Source organism: Colobus angolensis, unplaced genomic scaffold (genome assembly GCF_000951035.1).
Source record: "Colobus angolensis palliatus isolate OR3802 unplaced genomic scaffold, Cang.pa_1.0 Scaffold85, whole genome shotgun sequence".
Lineage (NCBI taxonomy): Eukaryota > Metazoa > Chordata > Mammalia > Primates > Cercopithecidae > Colobus > Colobus angolensis.
This window is the reverse complement of record NW_012122376.1, coordinates 4,706,117-4,718,600: the sequence shown is the minus strand read 5'-3', so window position 1 is coordinate 4,718,600 and position 12,484 is coordinate 4,706,117. Positions and strand designations below refer to the sequence as shown.

Sequence of the window (12,484 nt, the reverse complement as noted above, 5' to 3'; positions counted from 1 at the left end):
ACCGCTCGGGGCTCAGCCGCGCCCCCATCTCTTCCCAGGCCCGCCCTCGCCATCTCCTTCCCTGAACCGGGTCCCACGGGCGTAGGCGCAGGAGGCTCGGGCCTCCCAGCCCGGAACGGCCACAAGGCTAGAGCCGGGGTTCTGGAAGCGTATCCGAGCTGGAGACCGCGGAGAGAGTGGCTGATGCCCACTTACCTCCCCCGGGCCGCGCCTGGAAACTTCCCCAAAGTGCAATAGGGGTGTGGGGGCGGAGCGCAAGGCAGAGGGGAATCCCCGACCCCTACCACCAAACGATGCGCGCTCACACCGCGAAAGCACTGGTCTGTGCGTCGGTCGGTCCCCCGCCTGCGGCTCCCAGAGCTGGGCGGTGCAGGGGCGCCCCGATTTCGGCTACTGGGCTTCTTCTCCCGGACAGCCCGCCCGTGCGTTCCCCGCGGCGTGCGCCACCCGCCGGCCTCCGGCCATCCACGGCGCCACCACTCCACTGCTCGGTCCCCTGTCCCCTCGCTCCGACCGCGTCCTCTCTGCGAGGGAAGGGGCGTGCGTCGCCGCTGGGCAACCCTTCCCGCGGGGTCCTCAAGCGCGCAGGGCTCCCGGAGCGCCGCCAGGACCAATGGCGAAGGGACACCTCCCGCTGGGGATCGCTGAAGCCTCGGGGAGGCCGAGCCGAGGGGCGCGGGGCCCAAACCTGCCTCGGCTTGTCTCGCTCGCTCGCAAGTTCATTGTCTGCCTGGGCCGCCGCGGCCACCGCCACCACCGCGCCGTGAGCGCCGCGGGGAGCGAGGCTGCGCGCAGCCTCCGCCGGTCCGGACTCCCTACGCCCAGCCCCGGCAGCTGCCGGCGCTGCCTGGCCAGAACCCGCGGAGGAGCGCCGGAGCCCCGAGCCCAGAGCCAGACCTCCTACCGCCGCTCCTCGCCGCCCCCACCTCGGCATCTGGCGCCTAACTTGTACCTGAGAAGCCTCAGTCCAGCCCGGGAGCCTCTGCGGCTCCGGCTCCGCGGGAGCGCGCTCAGCTCCCGAGCCTCTAGCCCCGCATCCAGGGCGCATCAACCTGACTCCCCGAGCGCAGGGAGGAAAAGTTTGGGAGTGACGTGCAGACGGCGAATGAAACATCCAAAGAGAACCCTCCCCCCGCCCCATGTCGCGCTGACACACATCAGCTCCAGTCTGGAATGCGAGATCAAGGCGTGTGCGCCGAGCGGTGGGTTTGGCCCCCGCCCCCTCCCCCTCCGAGTCAACACTGCTTGTGTGTTGCAGTGATTCCAAATAAAAGCACATCGAAACCCCCTGAAGTCTGACAGTGACACCTTGACAGAGACTTTTTTTGTTTTGTTTTTTTTAAAGACGGAGTTTCGCTCTTGTTGCCCAGGCTGGAATGCAATGGCGCGATCTCGGATCCCTGCAACTTCCGCCTCCCGGGTTCAAGCGATTCTCCTGCCTCAGCCTCCCGAGTAGCCAGGATTACAGGCGTGCACCACCACGCCCGGCTAATCTTGTATTTTTAGTACAGACGGGTTTCTCCATGTTGGTCAGGCTGGTCTCGAACTCCCCACCTCAGATGATCCGCCCGCCTCCGCCACCCGAAGTGCTGGGATTACAGGCGTGAGCCACCGCGCCCGGCCGCCAGAGACATCTTTAAGGAACCTGGCGGTCTGGAGCCAGCCCATACATTAATATTCAAGACCACAGCGCTGGTGAGGTAGGCGCCCTCTGTTGTATTTGCATCCCGGGAAGGCTGGCCCGGCTCTTTGGCCCGGCTTGTTTGCTTCTGCCGGGAGGTAAAGCTCAAGCTCTGCAGGACCCTGAGCGCCACTGCCTGCCGCAGTGGCCTGGAGTCTGCCCCAGGGAACTACCTGGACAGCGCGAGGGCAAGAAAGTGGCACCAGTGGCCAACTCCACTGACTCTAGGCTGAAGATGTCATCCGTTAAAGAAAAGACACATGAAATTCTGGCAGATTTGCTCAGAGGGCCTTGCAGCACCAAGCCCAGCCTCTCAGGAAACTGAGGTCCAAGAGGCAAAAAGAATTTGCAGTTTTTTGCCGGCCTGTGTTCCTGTGGCCAGAGTCCAGCACCCTCTTCCTCCAAGCAACCAGTAGTTGAAATGAAAGTGCTCCGTTAACTATAGACTTCATGCCACCGAAGGGTCATTCCTGACAGTGCCTTCTCCCCATTATCTCTTTATTGCTGGAGGCTTCATCTCACCCCCTTGAAGCTACAGTCCACCCTGAGGTCATAAACTTCTGCTCAGCATCCATGGCAACTAATTCAGAGGTCACCAGAGGATTATAACTGCAGATGGGAAACCCGGATGAGAGGGGAGTTCTTTAAAATCCTGTCTTGTTTTCCTACAAATAATGCCTCTTACATAAAATCTGCAAAGAACCATGAATGCAGCAAAGAGACTTGCCTTAGAATATCAGACTAGATTGCTTTTTCCATATAGACTCCACTTGGTGATTTTTGTTCTTTATTATTTTTTTAAACAAAAACCTATTTCTGAAAATACAATGAGCTGCTTTTTGCAGGGTTCACAATTCCCAATAGATGATGATGCCATTTTTCAAGGTCTCACACACGTTGTGGCTTTGGGGCTTATTTATTAGCTCCCAAGAAAAGCCTGCCTTTCAGTGAGGTTTATATACTCGAGTAATTGCATCAGGGGACACAGAGCAGGTTGCTGTTAAAGAGGGTTGGTTGTACATGCGTCTGCAAGGAAGGCCCTGGGCCAGGCAGCTGTCAGACCAGTGTGCAACGGGTTTAAACAAACACAGGGAAGGGTCTGTGGAAACAGCGAGGAGGAAATCCCCTTCTGTAAGGGTGCGTGGAACATTATTTTAGGGCCACACATACTGCCGGGGAATAAAGCCTTTCCTCTCCCCGCTCCAGGTAATCACATAACTCCGTTATGGAGATGGCACTGGGCCCACCCAGATCACCTTCAAATTCAGGTGTCAGAAACCACAGTTGACATGGAGCAAATTGTTTTTAAGTAAAAATCACGGTACTGCTTTGATACGAATTCCACCAGGGACTTTCCAAAGGTGTTTATACACGTGCCTCAGATTAACTAGAGGGTGACTTTTTCCCTTTCAATCTTAATTTCAAAAAATTACCCAAGAATTGCACTTGGGCCTGTTATTGCAGAGAATTGAAAGAACACCCAAATCCCAGGTCCCTGTGGGTGGGTGGAAGGATAGACAAATAAATGTGTAACTGCAAGAGAGGTTGGTACCAACATGGTATTAGCAAGTCATGGCTGAAAAAAATGCAGATACTGGCCAAGCACAGTAGCTCATGCCTGTAATCCTACCACTTTGGGAGGCCGAGGCAGGCGGATCGCTTGAGGTCAGGAGTTTTAGAAAAGCCTGGCCAACATGGTGAAAACCCGTCTCCACTAAAAATACAAAAATTAGCGTGGTGGCGCATGCCTGAAGATTGAAAGAGAATCGCTGGAACCTAGGAGGCAGAGGTTGCAATGAGCCAAGATCACACCACTGCACTCTAGCCTGGGCGACAGAGTGAGACTCCCTCTCAAAAAAAAAAAAAAGAAAAGAAAAGAAAAAAGAAAGAAAAATAAAATGCAGATACTTTCAGAAAATAAATCCCCGCTTCCCCTGTGTGCACTCTAGGCCCCCACAACCGTGGATTTAAATTGCCTGGGTTCAAATCCTACTTCTGCCACCCACTAGCTGAGCAACCTGGGCAAGTCACTTCTTCCCATGCCTCGGTTTGAGGCTTCTGATAGCACCTATGAGTAGTTGACTGAGATGTTGATCCCAACTCTTCATTCTCCTGTGGTGGTTATTACACATATGCATCCTTGTCACAGCCTTCCAGTGTGGGGATTATACTTCCCCATTCCTTGACTTTGGACTTGCTTTAGACAATGAGATAATGGGGAATGTAACTGGATCAGAGGCTTGAAGTGTGCTTGCAGGGCCAGACCTGCTTTCCTCTGTTCTGGTGGTCCACCATGAGAAGAACACGTTGCTGCCTCTTTCAGAGAGGCTTCAGAATGAACACACATGGAGGAAACCTGAACTTGACTTGCTGTCTGGAGCCATGTCACTCCACATACAGCAGGACTCAGAGCTGCTACAGGCAACCTACAGACACAAGAGCAAGGCAGGGAAAATGCTTATTGTTGCAAGCCACTGAATGTTGCAAATGTTTTGTTACACAGCATTGTTGTGGCTGTAGCTGGCTGATACATGGCCTCAGTGGACTGGTGTCGAGACTGAAGACAAAGTATTTTAAAAATACTCAGCACAATTCCTGGGACACAGTAAGAGTTGAAAATCGTCGTTCTTATTAGTAATCATTATTATTGCAAGTAGTTTTATCCATGATAGTCACATAATTGAATGTTTGTTAACATGCAGTTGTGTAATGAATTGAATCCATGAATAAGTATAACTCGAATAAAGATTCTGTAAGAGATGCTACAAGGACACCAGCAAACTGGAATGTCAGGGACCTGCCACAATCCTTGAAATCACGTTCACTTACTCATTCATTATTCACTCATTCAGCAGACACTCTCTTAACACCTGTGGGCTGAATGTTGGCACCACTGAGGTCACTAAGACTTAGCCCTCTCCTGAAGAAAGGGACCTTCAAAGTCCCACGTTGTGACAAGCATTGTGCTGAGCACTCTCCCATGCCTGTGAGGCCAGTATTACTTATCCCCATTTTTCAGGCCAGGAGACTGAGGCTTGCAAACCAAACACTTAGGCAAAGACAAAAAGCCATACCTGTTCCATGTGCGTGCACCAGTGCTGATGAGTTGAAGTTCATAGTGGGCAGACCCATTAGGGAGCACCGTGGGGCAGGGCAAAGAATGAACACACCTTGTCACTCTCTGCCTCCTGCGTGCTAAGAGGGGCTCAGTAAACCCTGAAGCTCAGGAGCCCCAGTTCCTGCTCCTGCCACTGAAAAGGGCTGCACCTGGGTGTGAGGGAGCCCTTCGGCTCATTGCAGAGGCCTTCAAATTCATTTTGGCAGCCCTGGCTTCAGATTTCTGCCACCTCTGCCACCAGCAACGACCTGCCTCCCACTCTGTGACTTTGACAAATTTAGACTGCTCAGTAACCTGAAGTGCATTTCAATTTCATAAATTTAGCAATGCTCTGGTTAGGTGGCTCCCTTCTGCAGTAATGCATCCATTAAGTGCACTTTAAGCCCATTTTGGTATGCTAATCCATCACAAATCGACGTGAAATTTGGGTTCTTGTGAAAATTTCCTACACCCCATCCAAAACCTCTACCGGATTTAGGACAATAACTAGTGGTTCCTTAGAACAGCAGACTTCAGCTCTGCATCAAACCTTCAGTGAAAAAAGGAATGGGGTTAGTTTTAAACCAGTGTGCAGGCTTGTATATTCACGAGAATCGGCTGCTCTTACAGGGTCCTCCTGAGGGGTGGTTCGCTTGTTCCAAAACTGCTGCTGCAGCTTTAAAATTTCAGAGCTCTGTTCCAGAGAAATGGAGTGCTGTATGTCTCTGCATTCCCCACCCCTAGCTCCAAGCCTGTAAATGTTTATGAATGACCCAGTTGGAATCACCTGGCTTGATTAGCACTTACTCATCCATCAGACTTAGTTAGCTTCATATGATTTCACTATGTCCTGATGAAGACTGGGGATCCTAAAACACAGGCAGATGCCTCTGAAGGAAAATCAGATGCAAACCCCCAGTGCCTCCAGTGATGACCACGTCATCAGAACGGTGCAACCTGTTTATCCTACAGCCTCTGAGGCCGGAAGGAATGTGCAGCCAGTAATTGACAATACAAAGAACCTACAGGTGATAAAAGAGATATAATGTCATTGTTATCACCACCTAAGACTCTGTTGCTACCAATTGTTGAAGGGCAGCACCTATTAAGTAGATGTTTTTAGCTGCATAATAGACATTTCGCCAATAAGATAAAGTTTACAGCTGGTAGCGTTCTCACTTACTTGCTTCTGTCATAAGATCTACAACCCATTCAACAGCAAAAATGAGCTGTTGACTTGGTAAATTTAGAGCAGCATTGCCTGCCCTAGATGTGAAATACCTCAGCCTTCTAAATAAATTTCATTTTCCTGGTTGAGCATTTAATGAAGTGAAATGTTACAAAACGGTGTTTAGGAGGATAATAGAAATGAACACCCACAGGCAGACGCAGCGAGCAGTGCATCATGATGGGCACTCCTCCCCAGCCCAGCTTTGCTTCCAGCTCCAACCCAGACCCGCTTCACCCCCACAACCCCGGGCTCTGTGGGTGTCCACTGTGCACCTTCTCAGGTGGTGCCTGGGAGAGAAGTCTCCATGATATCTTTACTGCTGCTCCTTTACCCCAGTTCAGTGAGCCACAGTCCTCTTCCTAAGCCTGGCTCATCTTGGAAGTGCCTGGACAGTTTTCAAAATGCAGATTCCTAGGCCCCGATACCAGAGATTCTATGACAGTGGGGTGGGGCCAGTCATCTGAATCAGAGTGTCTGGGGTGGCACCTGGGCACCTGTGTATTTAACAAGCTCCCTCAGCGCCCATTGACCTTTGAGAGCTGCTGGTTTGGACCAGTCTCATGTCTCCCATGAGGCTGTCACAATAGCCTCTTCCTGCCACTTTCCCCGCCTCCTCTCCCTGCTAGCTGCTAACTGGTTCTTTCAACTTACACAGCCAGGGTCTTTCCAACACACAGATCTGATTCTGTCAGCCCCACGGCTAAACACCTTTGATGCCTATCCTTAGCGCCTCCACTGCACCAACAAGATTAGCCAGGTCCAAGTCCACATTGCCAGGCTGTGCAGCTGTGGCCCTGCCTCTTCCCTGGGCCCATCTCCCTCCTTGGCTCCTGGGCAGCCATCGGCTCCATCCACATGGCTTCCCAGAGTGGCTCAGGGGCAATAGACAGGGTGGTTCTGAAAAGATGAGTCCTGTGATAATGGCAGCACAGAACACGGGTGTCCACTTCCAGGGACTCTCTGCTTTTAGATGGGGGTTAGCTCTTTAGGAGTTGCTTAGACAAAAGCAACCACCTGCTGTGGGGATGGCTGTAGGTGTGGGTGAGAGCTGGGGGCGGGGAGTGGTGTGAGCACCTGTTCAGAAGTGTGCCCCACCCCCACCGGACCCGTGGTAGGCTCACCTGAGCACTAGGTACATGGGCCGCAAGCACCCAGACTCCGGCTCTGACCTCAACTCCACTCTTCCTTTGCTGTGACCCCCTCTGAGCCTCACATCCCTCCCTGTGACATGAAATGTGGAACAGGATTCTCTCCTGGGACTGTCCCCTGTCCAGTGTCATCCAGAATCGGTATCTCTGATTGTGAGAAGTGAACAGAAAGGGATTTCCTCACTCTCTGAATTGATCTTCTGTTGCTGAGTAAGAAATTACCAGCAATTCATGACTTAAAGCAGAATCCATTTTTTTTTTTTTAATCTCACGGCCTGCAGACCAGAATTCTGATGGGGTCTCTGCTCTGGGTCTCACAAGAATGAAATGCAGGTGTCGGTCAAGCTGGGCTCGAACCTACAGGTCCTAGGGAGGAATCCAAGTCTTGGCTGTTGGTAAACTGAGGCCCCCATTTCCTTGCTGGGTGCCAACGTGGGTGCACTCTCTATGCTTAGAGGCCACCCACATTCCTTCTGTGTGACCCTCTCCACCTTCAAACAGCAACTGCATTTTGCGTCTTTCTCACTCTTGAAGCCCCTCTGCCCTCCTTTTCTGCCAGCTTTTAAGGGCTCATGTGATTCCATTAAGCCCACCGGGGATAATTCAGAATAACCCCCTCTGCTGAAGTCAACTGATTAGTAACCTTAATTACATTTGTAGAGTCTCATTTCTTATGTAACCCGACATATTCACGAGCATGACACCAGGGCACAGGTAAAGGTGATGGGGTGATGGGGGTAAAGGTCACAATTCTCCAGAGAAACAGAACCAGTAGGATGCATGTATGTGTGCATGCATGTATGTATTTGTGCACTAGAAGAAATTGGCTCACATGATCATGGAAGCTAAGGAGTCCCAGCCCTCAGGTCTCAGCCTGAGTCTGACAGAAGGCATGAGGGGGCCGGCATTCCAGGTGAAAGCAGAGAGAGAGAGTACTCTTTCTTACTCAGCACTCTGTTCTATTCAGGCCCTTATTGAATTACAGGAGACCTGCCCTCCCTGGGAGCCCTGCCCCCGGGGAGGGCAGTCTGCTTTGCTCCATCTACCAATGCAAATATTAATTTCATCCCAAAACACTCTGATATGCTTTGGCTGTGTCCCTACACAAATCTCATCTTGAACTGTAGTTCCCATAATCCCCATGTATTGTGGGAGGAACCTGGTGGGAGGTAATTGAATCACAGGGGCCGTTACCCCCGTGCTATTCTCATGATAGTGAGTGAGTTCTCATGAAATCTGATGGTTTTATAAGGGGCTTTCCCCCAAACTTCACTCAGCATTTCTCCCTTTTGTCACCATGTGAAGAAGGGCATGTTTGTTTCCCTTCCACCATGATTGTAAGTTTCCTAGGCCTCCCGAGCCATGCTGAACTGTGAGTCAATTGAACCTTTTTTCTTTTTAGATTACCCAGTCTCTGGTATGTCTTTATTAGCAGCGTGAGAATGGACAAATACATACCCCCACAGACAGACCCAGAAAAAAATGTTTGACCAGATATCTGGGCACCCCATGGCCCAGTCAAGTTGATACATAAAATTAACCATCCCAGGGGTCATTTAAAATTCAGCCTATTTCACCCTCTGTGTTAGGAGTTCCAACCAGCTAGTTTGTCCCACTTCTTCAGCAAATATTTTCTGAGCAGGCTCCAAGGACATCACACATGAGCCTCCAGGACTCCCACCCTACCCTTGGGAGGCCCACAGTCTGAAAGGCTACAGACAGGGAAGAACCAGGTGCCATGTCCATGTCAGGGCTGGGGCAGGTGGTGCCCCCCATCAGGTGCAGTTTCTTGTGCACTCAATGAGAAGCCAGCCCAGGCAAGGCTTCCCAGCCACATCACTCCAGGCCATGCTCAGGGATTTGCTTTACACGGGGACTCCCTGCACAATGACTGACTCACCATGTTCTTTTGATATAGTCACATAGGGGCAGTTGACACTGAAATATACACAGGTGGAGTTGTATGGTGGCTGGGAGTTGCTTCAATAATGGGCTGTGGGATGAGCTGGGGGTGTCAAAAAATGAGACCAGCCAGGGTCATTGAGGCTGGAGGTATTTATCCCTATTTCTGGTCTATATTTGGAAACATTCATTTAAAAAGTGTTTTAAAAATGCATTTTAGGCCAGGCGCGGTGGCTCAAGCCTGTAATCCCAGCACTTTGGGAGGCCGAGACGACGGACCACGAGGTCAGGAGATCGAGACCATCCTGGCTAACACGGTGAAACCCCGTCTCTACTAAAAATACAAAACAAAACTAGCCGGGCGAGGTGGCGGGCGCCTGTAGTCCCAGCTACTCGGGTGGCTGAGGCAGGAGAATGGCATGAACCCGGGAGGCGGAGCTTGCAGTGAGCTGAGATCTGGCCACCGCACTCCAGCCTGGGCGACAGAGCAAGACTCAAAAAAAAAAAAAAAAAAAAAAAAAAAAAAAAATGCATTTTAAATGACAGCTTTTGTCTTCCTCAGAAAGAAAAAGCCATCATCATTTACCATAAAAAAAAAAATCACAAAGTAAATACAATGAAAAGAAAACAAAGTTACTCAACTCCAACCGGGTACTAATGAGTCCTTCCTCCTTGTTAACAGGAATATGAGTGAGTGTTAGAGTTTAGGGCCCAGGGTCCAGCAGGCTTTCTCACAGGGATCAGTTTTTAGCAAGATGCATCAGTTTTATTTTGATTTTTCTGATTTTAAGAAAGCTGATAACAAAATGCCCTTCTCAGTCTGTGGCCCTGCTGTCTTTAGTGCTGGATGTCTGCATCACTTAGGAGCCCCTGTGGTCTGGGTGAGCCCTGTCTGGGCACACTGCATGTGTGCAGGGAGAAGAGGGATGCAGGTGGGAGAGGGGCCAGAGGATGGAGAGAGCACTGGAAGCAGCCAGGGAGAATCCACTCAAGAAAGGGAAGCTCGGGCTCAGAGATGGCCTCCGAGGCCCCTCCTCCCACCTCAGGACCCGACCTTCTTCTCTGGGTCCCACTTGCAATCCCCCCGCCCTTAAGACTCAAGACCTGGAAGCACTGTTCATGCTCCCCACCCTGTGCTCCAAGCTTGCCCTGGGAAAGGGCCCAAGGGCCCTCCACACCCTGGTTTCAGCATCCAGTGAAAACCCCGCCTCTCTCGCCATCCCCAGGTCTAAGAGGGGACTACTTTGTTGTCTGCTAAGCCTCTGATGTCCTGAGCATTTGAGGAGGTTGAGGTGTCGTGTTCTCAGCCCAGGCACAGCTCAGGGGCCTACACCTGTGGGCTACATCCCTGAAACCCTGAGGGAGATCAGCTTCACGGCTGGTCCCTCCAACCAGAATTGGGCTTTGGGCCTTCTGGTCCCATGTGAGGCCAGGCCTCCAGGCCTCTTGGCTTTTCTGAGTTCAGGTCTCCAGTCTACCCCAGTCTCCAAGGACAGGGGCTGAGCAAGGATACAGCAAACTACCTGTGCCGAAGCCACAGGGGAAGGATGGGAGTAGAAGCCGATACCCCTCAAAGAGCACAGGGTCTAGGGGCAGTGAGTGCTCTCCTGACCTTACTGCGAGGGACAGGGCAAGGGGATGCTTACCCCACACAGAACTTGTGCCCGGCACTACACTAGGGCATGCCTGTTAGCTCAAGCAAAGACACTGCAGCCTGCCACCTGCCCTGTTCTGGCCACCCTCAGATGGTGTAGAGCATGGTTGCACAGTCCTGACCCACCCAGGCCAGGGGGGCTGGGAAATGAGTGAGAGGACCCGAGGTGGCCAACAGCAAACGGGTCTTCAGCACCATGGAGCACACGTGCCCATCCAAGGAAGCCGCTATGTCTCAGTTCCCACTGGATGGAGCATGGGAGTCTGAAATTTGGACATTATTGTGAAATAGCCCAACTAAAAAAAAAAAATCTTGGATTAGCAACTAAATCAGAAAAAATAATTGTATAATATAGTGAGAACCAATGCCATCAGATTGCAGGAGAGTCCCACAGGCCATCACTTTGCAACCTCTGGGGTGATAAACACCAGCAGCTGAGTCTGTAGCTCTGCCCCAATGGCTTCCAGATGCTTCAGCTAAGCTGAGCCTGCAAGGGCTTGAGTAGGGCTAAGAGGACATTGCCCCATCTACAAGCTCATGCGGTGAGCAAAATGCACACAGCTTTGTAGGAGTTGGGATGGGACTCATTGGCCCTTGAATCAGTGCCCTGTTCAGAGTACCATCCAACCCAGAAATGGGCCAGATGCTGTCTGAGAATCCCACCCCAGCAGACCAGAACCAAACTGGAACCCAGGTGTCTCCTCCAGGATCCTGAGGGCCACCTGTCACCTTGCTCCAGATTTGCATGTTTTTGCTCCAGCAGCATATGCCAACAGGGACTGCAAACATTTTCAGATGGCAATGTCACAATTACAGTCCTTGGGGCAGTTTGCTATTTCCTGTTTTCTCCTTTTATTCCCAAGCCAGGCCAGGCTCTATCACAGGAAGGGGTACAGGGGTGATGGAGCTGAGACTAGGACAAAACACAGGTGGAGCAGGGCCTACAGATGGGTCACAACTCAATGATGGACGCCACCTTTGATGGTGTCCCTGCTGCCTGAGGCCACCTGCCTCTAAACATGGCATCACAATGACTTCTCACTTTGGAACAGAATTTGCAAAGGCTCCAAGGCTGATGTTATATTGTCCCCTAATGTGGCCTTCAGGTCTCTCCTAGGAGAGCAGCTATAAGCTCTAGCCTGCCCGGACAGGGCTGCAGGGGAGGTGGTTGTGGATGTTGATGGTGTACCTTTCATGGGATGCTTCTTTGCCCTGTGGGCGGCCTGATTAATACGGCCCAAGTGTCTGACCCATGACAAGGTGTCCTTGTCCCTTGTGCTGGCCGATGCCCTTGTGGCTCTTGCATGACTTGTGTCCAGTTTGTTCCCACTGTCTAGGACAGCCCTGAGCAAGAGAGAAGGTAGATTTGGGTGTGTCAGTCAAGTGAGACACAGAGGAGGCAACTCAATAAAACACACGAAATAACAGAAGCAGATGTTGTTACTTACAGGTCCCAGAGAGAAGAGGGCAGCATGCCTCAGGGCCAGCGGGCAGCAGGGAGCTGTCTGGGACATGCAGGCTCCACCAGCATGTGGGGAGCAGGGCTGGGGGGACCCATGGGCCAGAGCCTTTACTGGGGTCCAGGGCTTACCTAAACAGGTTTTCCATGGGAGTTCTAGCTGGTGGGTTTAGAGCAAGGAGGCACAGGTATGGGGTTGCTATGGCCGACAGGGTGTCACTGGGGCATATCTACTCAGTCCATGCAGTGTGGACATCAGTGGAGTGAATCAAGTAGGCTGTACCCAGCTGTCCCATAGGAGGTGGGGGGCAT

The 12,484-nt window shown here is 51.7% G+C and overlaps 1 protein-coding gene across 1 annotated transcript in view; it reads right to left on the bottom strand.

The window, feature by feature from the left end:
- The window catches only part of CHST15 (carbohydrate (N-acetylgalactosamine 4-sulfate 6-O) sulfotransferase 15), an 85,364-nt gene extending 84,189 nt beyond the window's left edge, over nt 1–1,175 (bottom strand). Inside the window, exon 1 of the mRNA XM_011930211.1 lies at nt 953–1,175. The gene's annotated coding sequence lies outside the window, so the exon portion shown is untranslated. The remainder of the gene's footprint in view (nt 1–952) is intronic.
- Nucleotides 1,176–12,484: the final 11,309 nt, after the last annotated feature.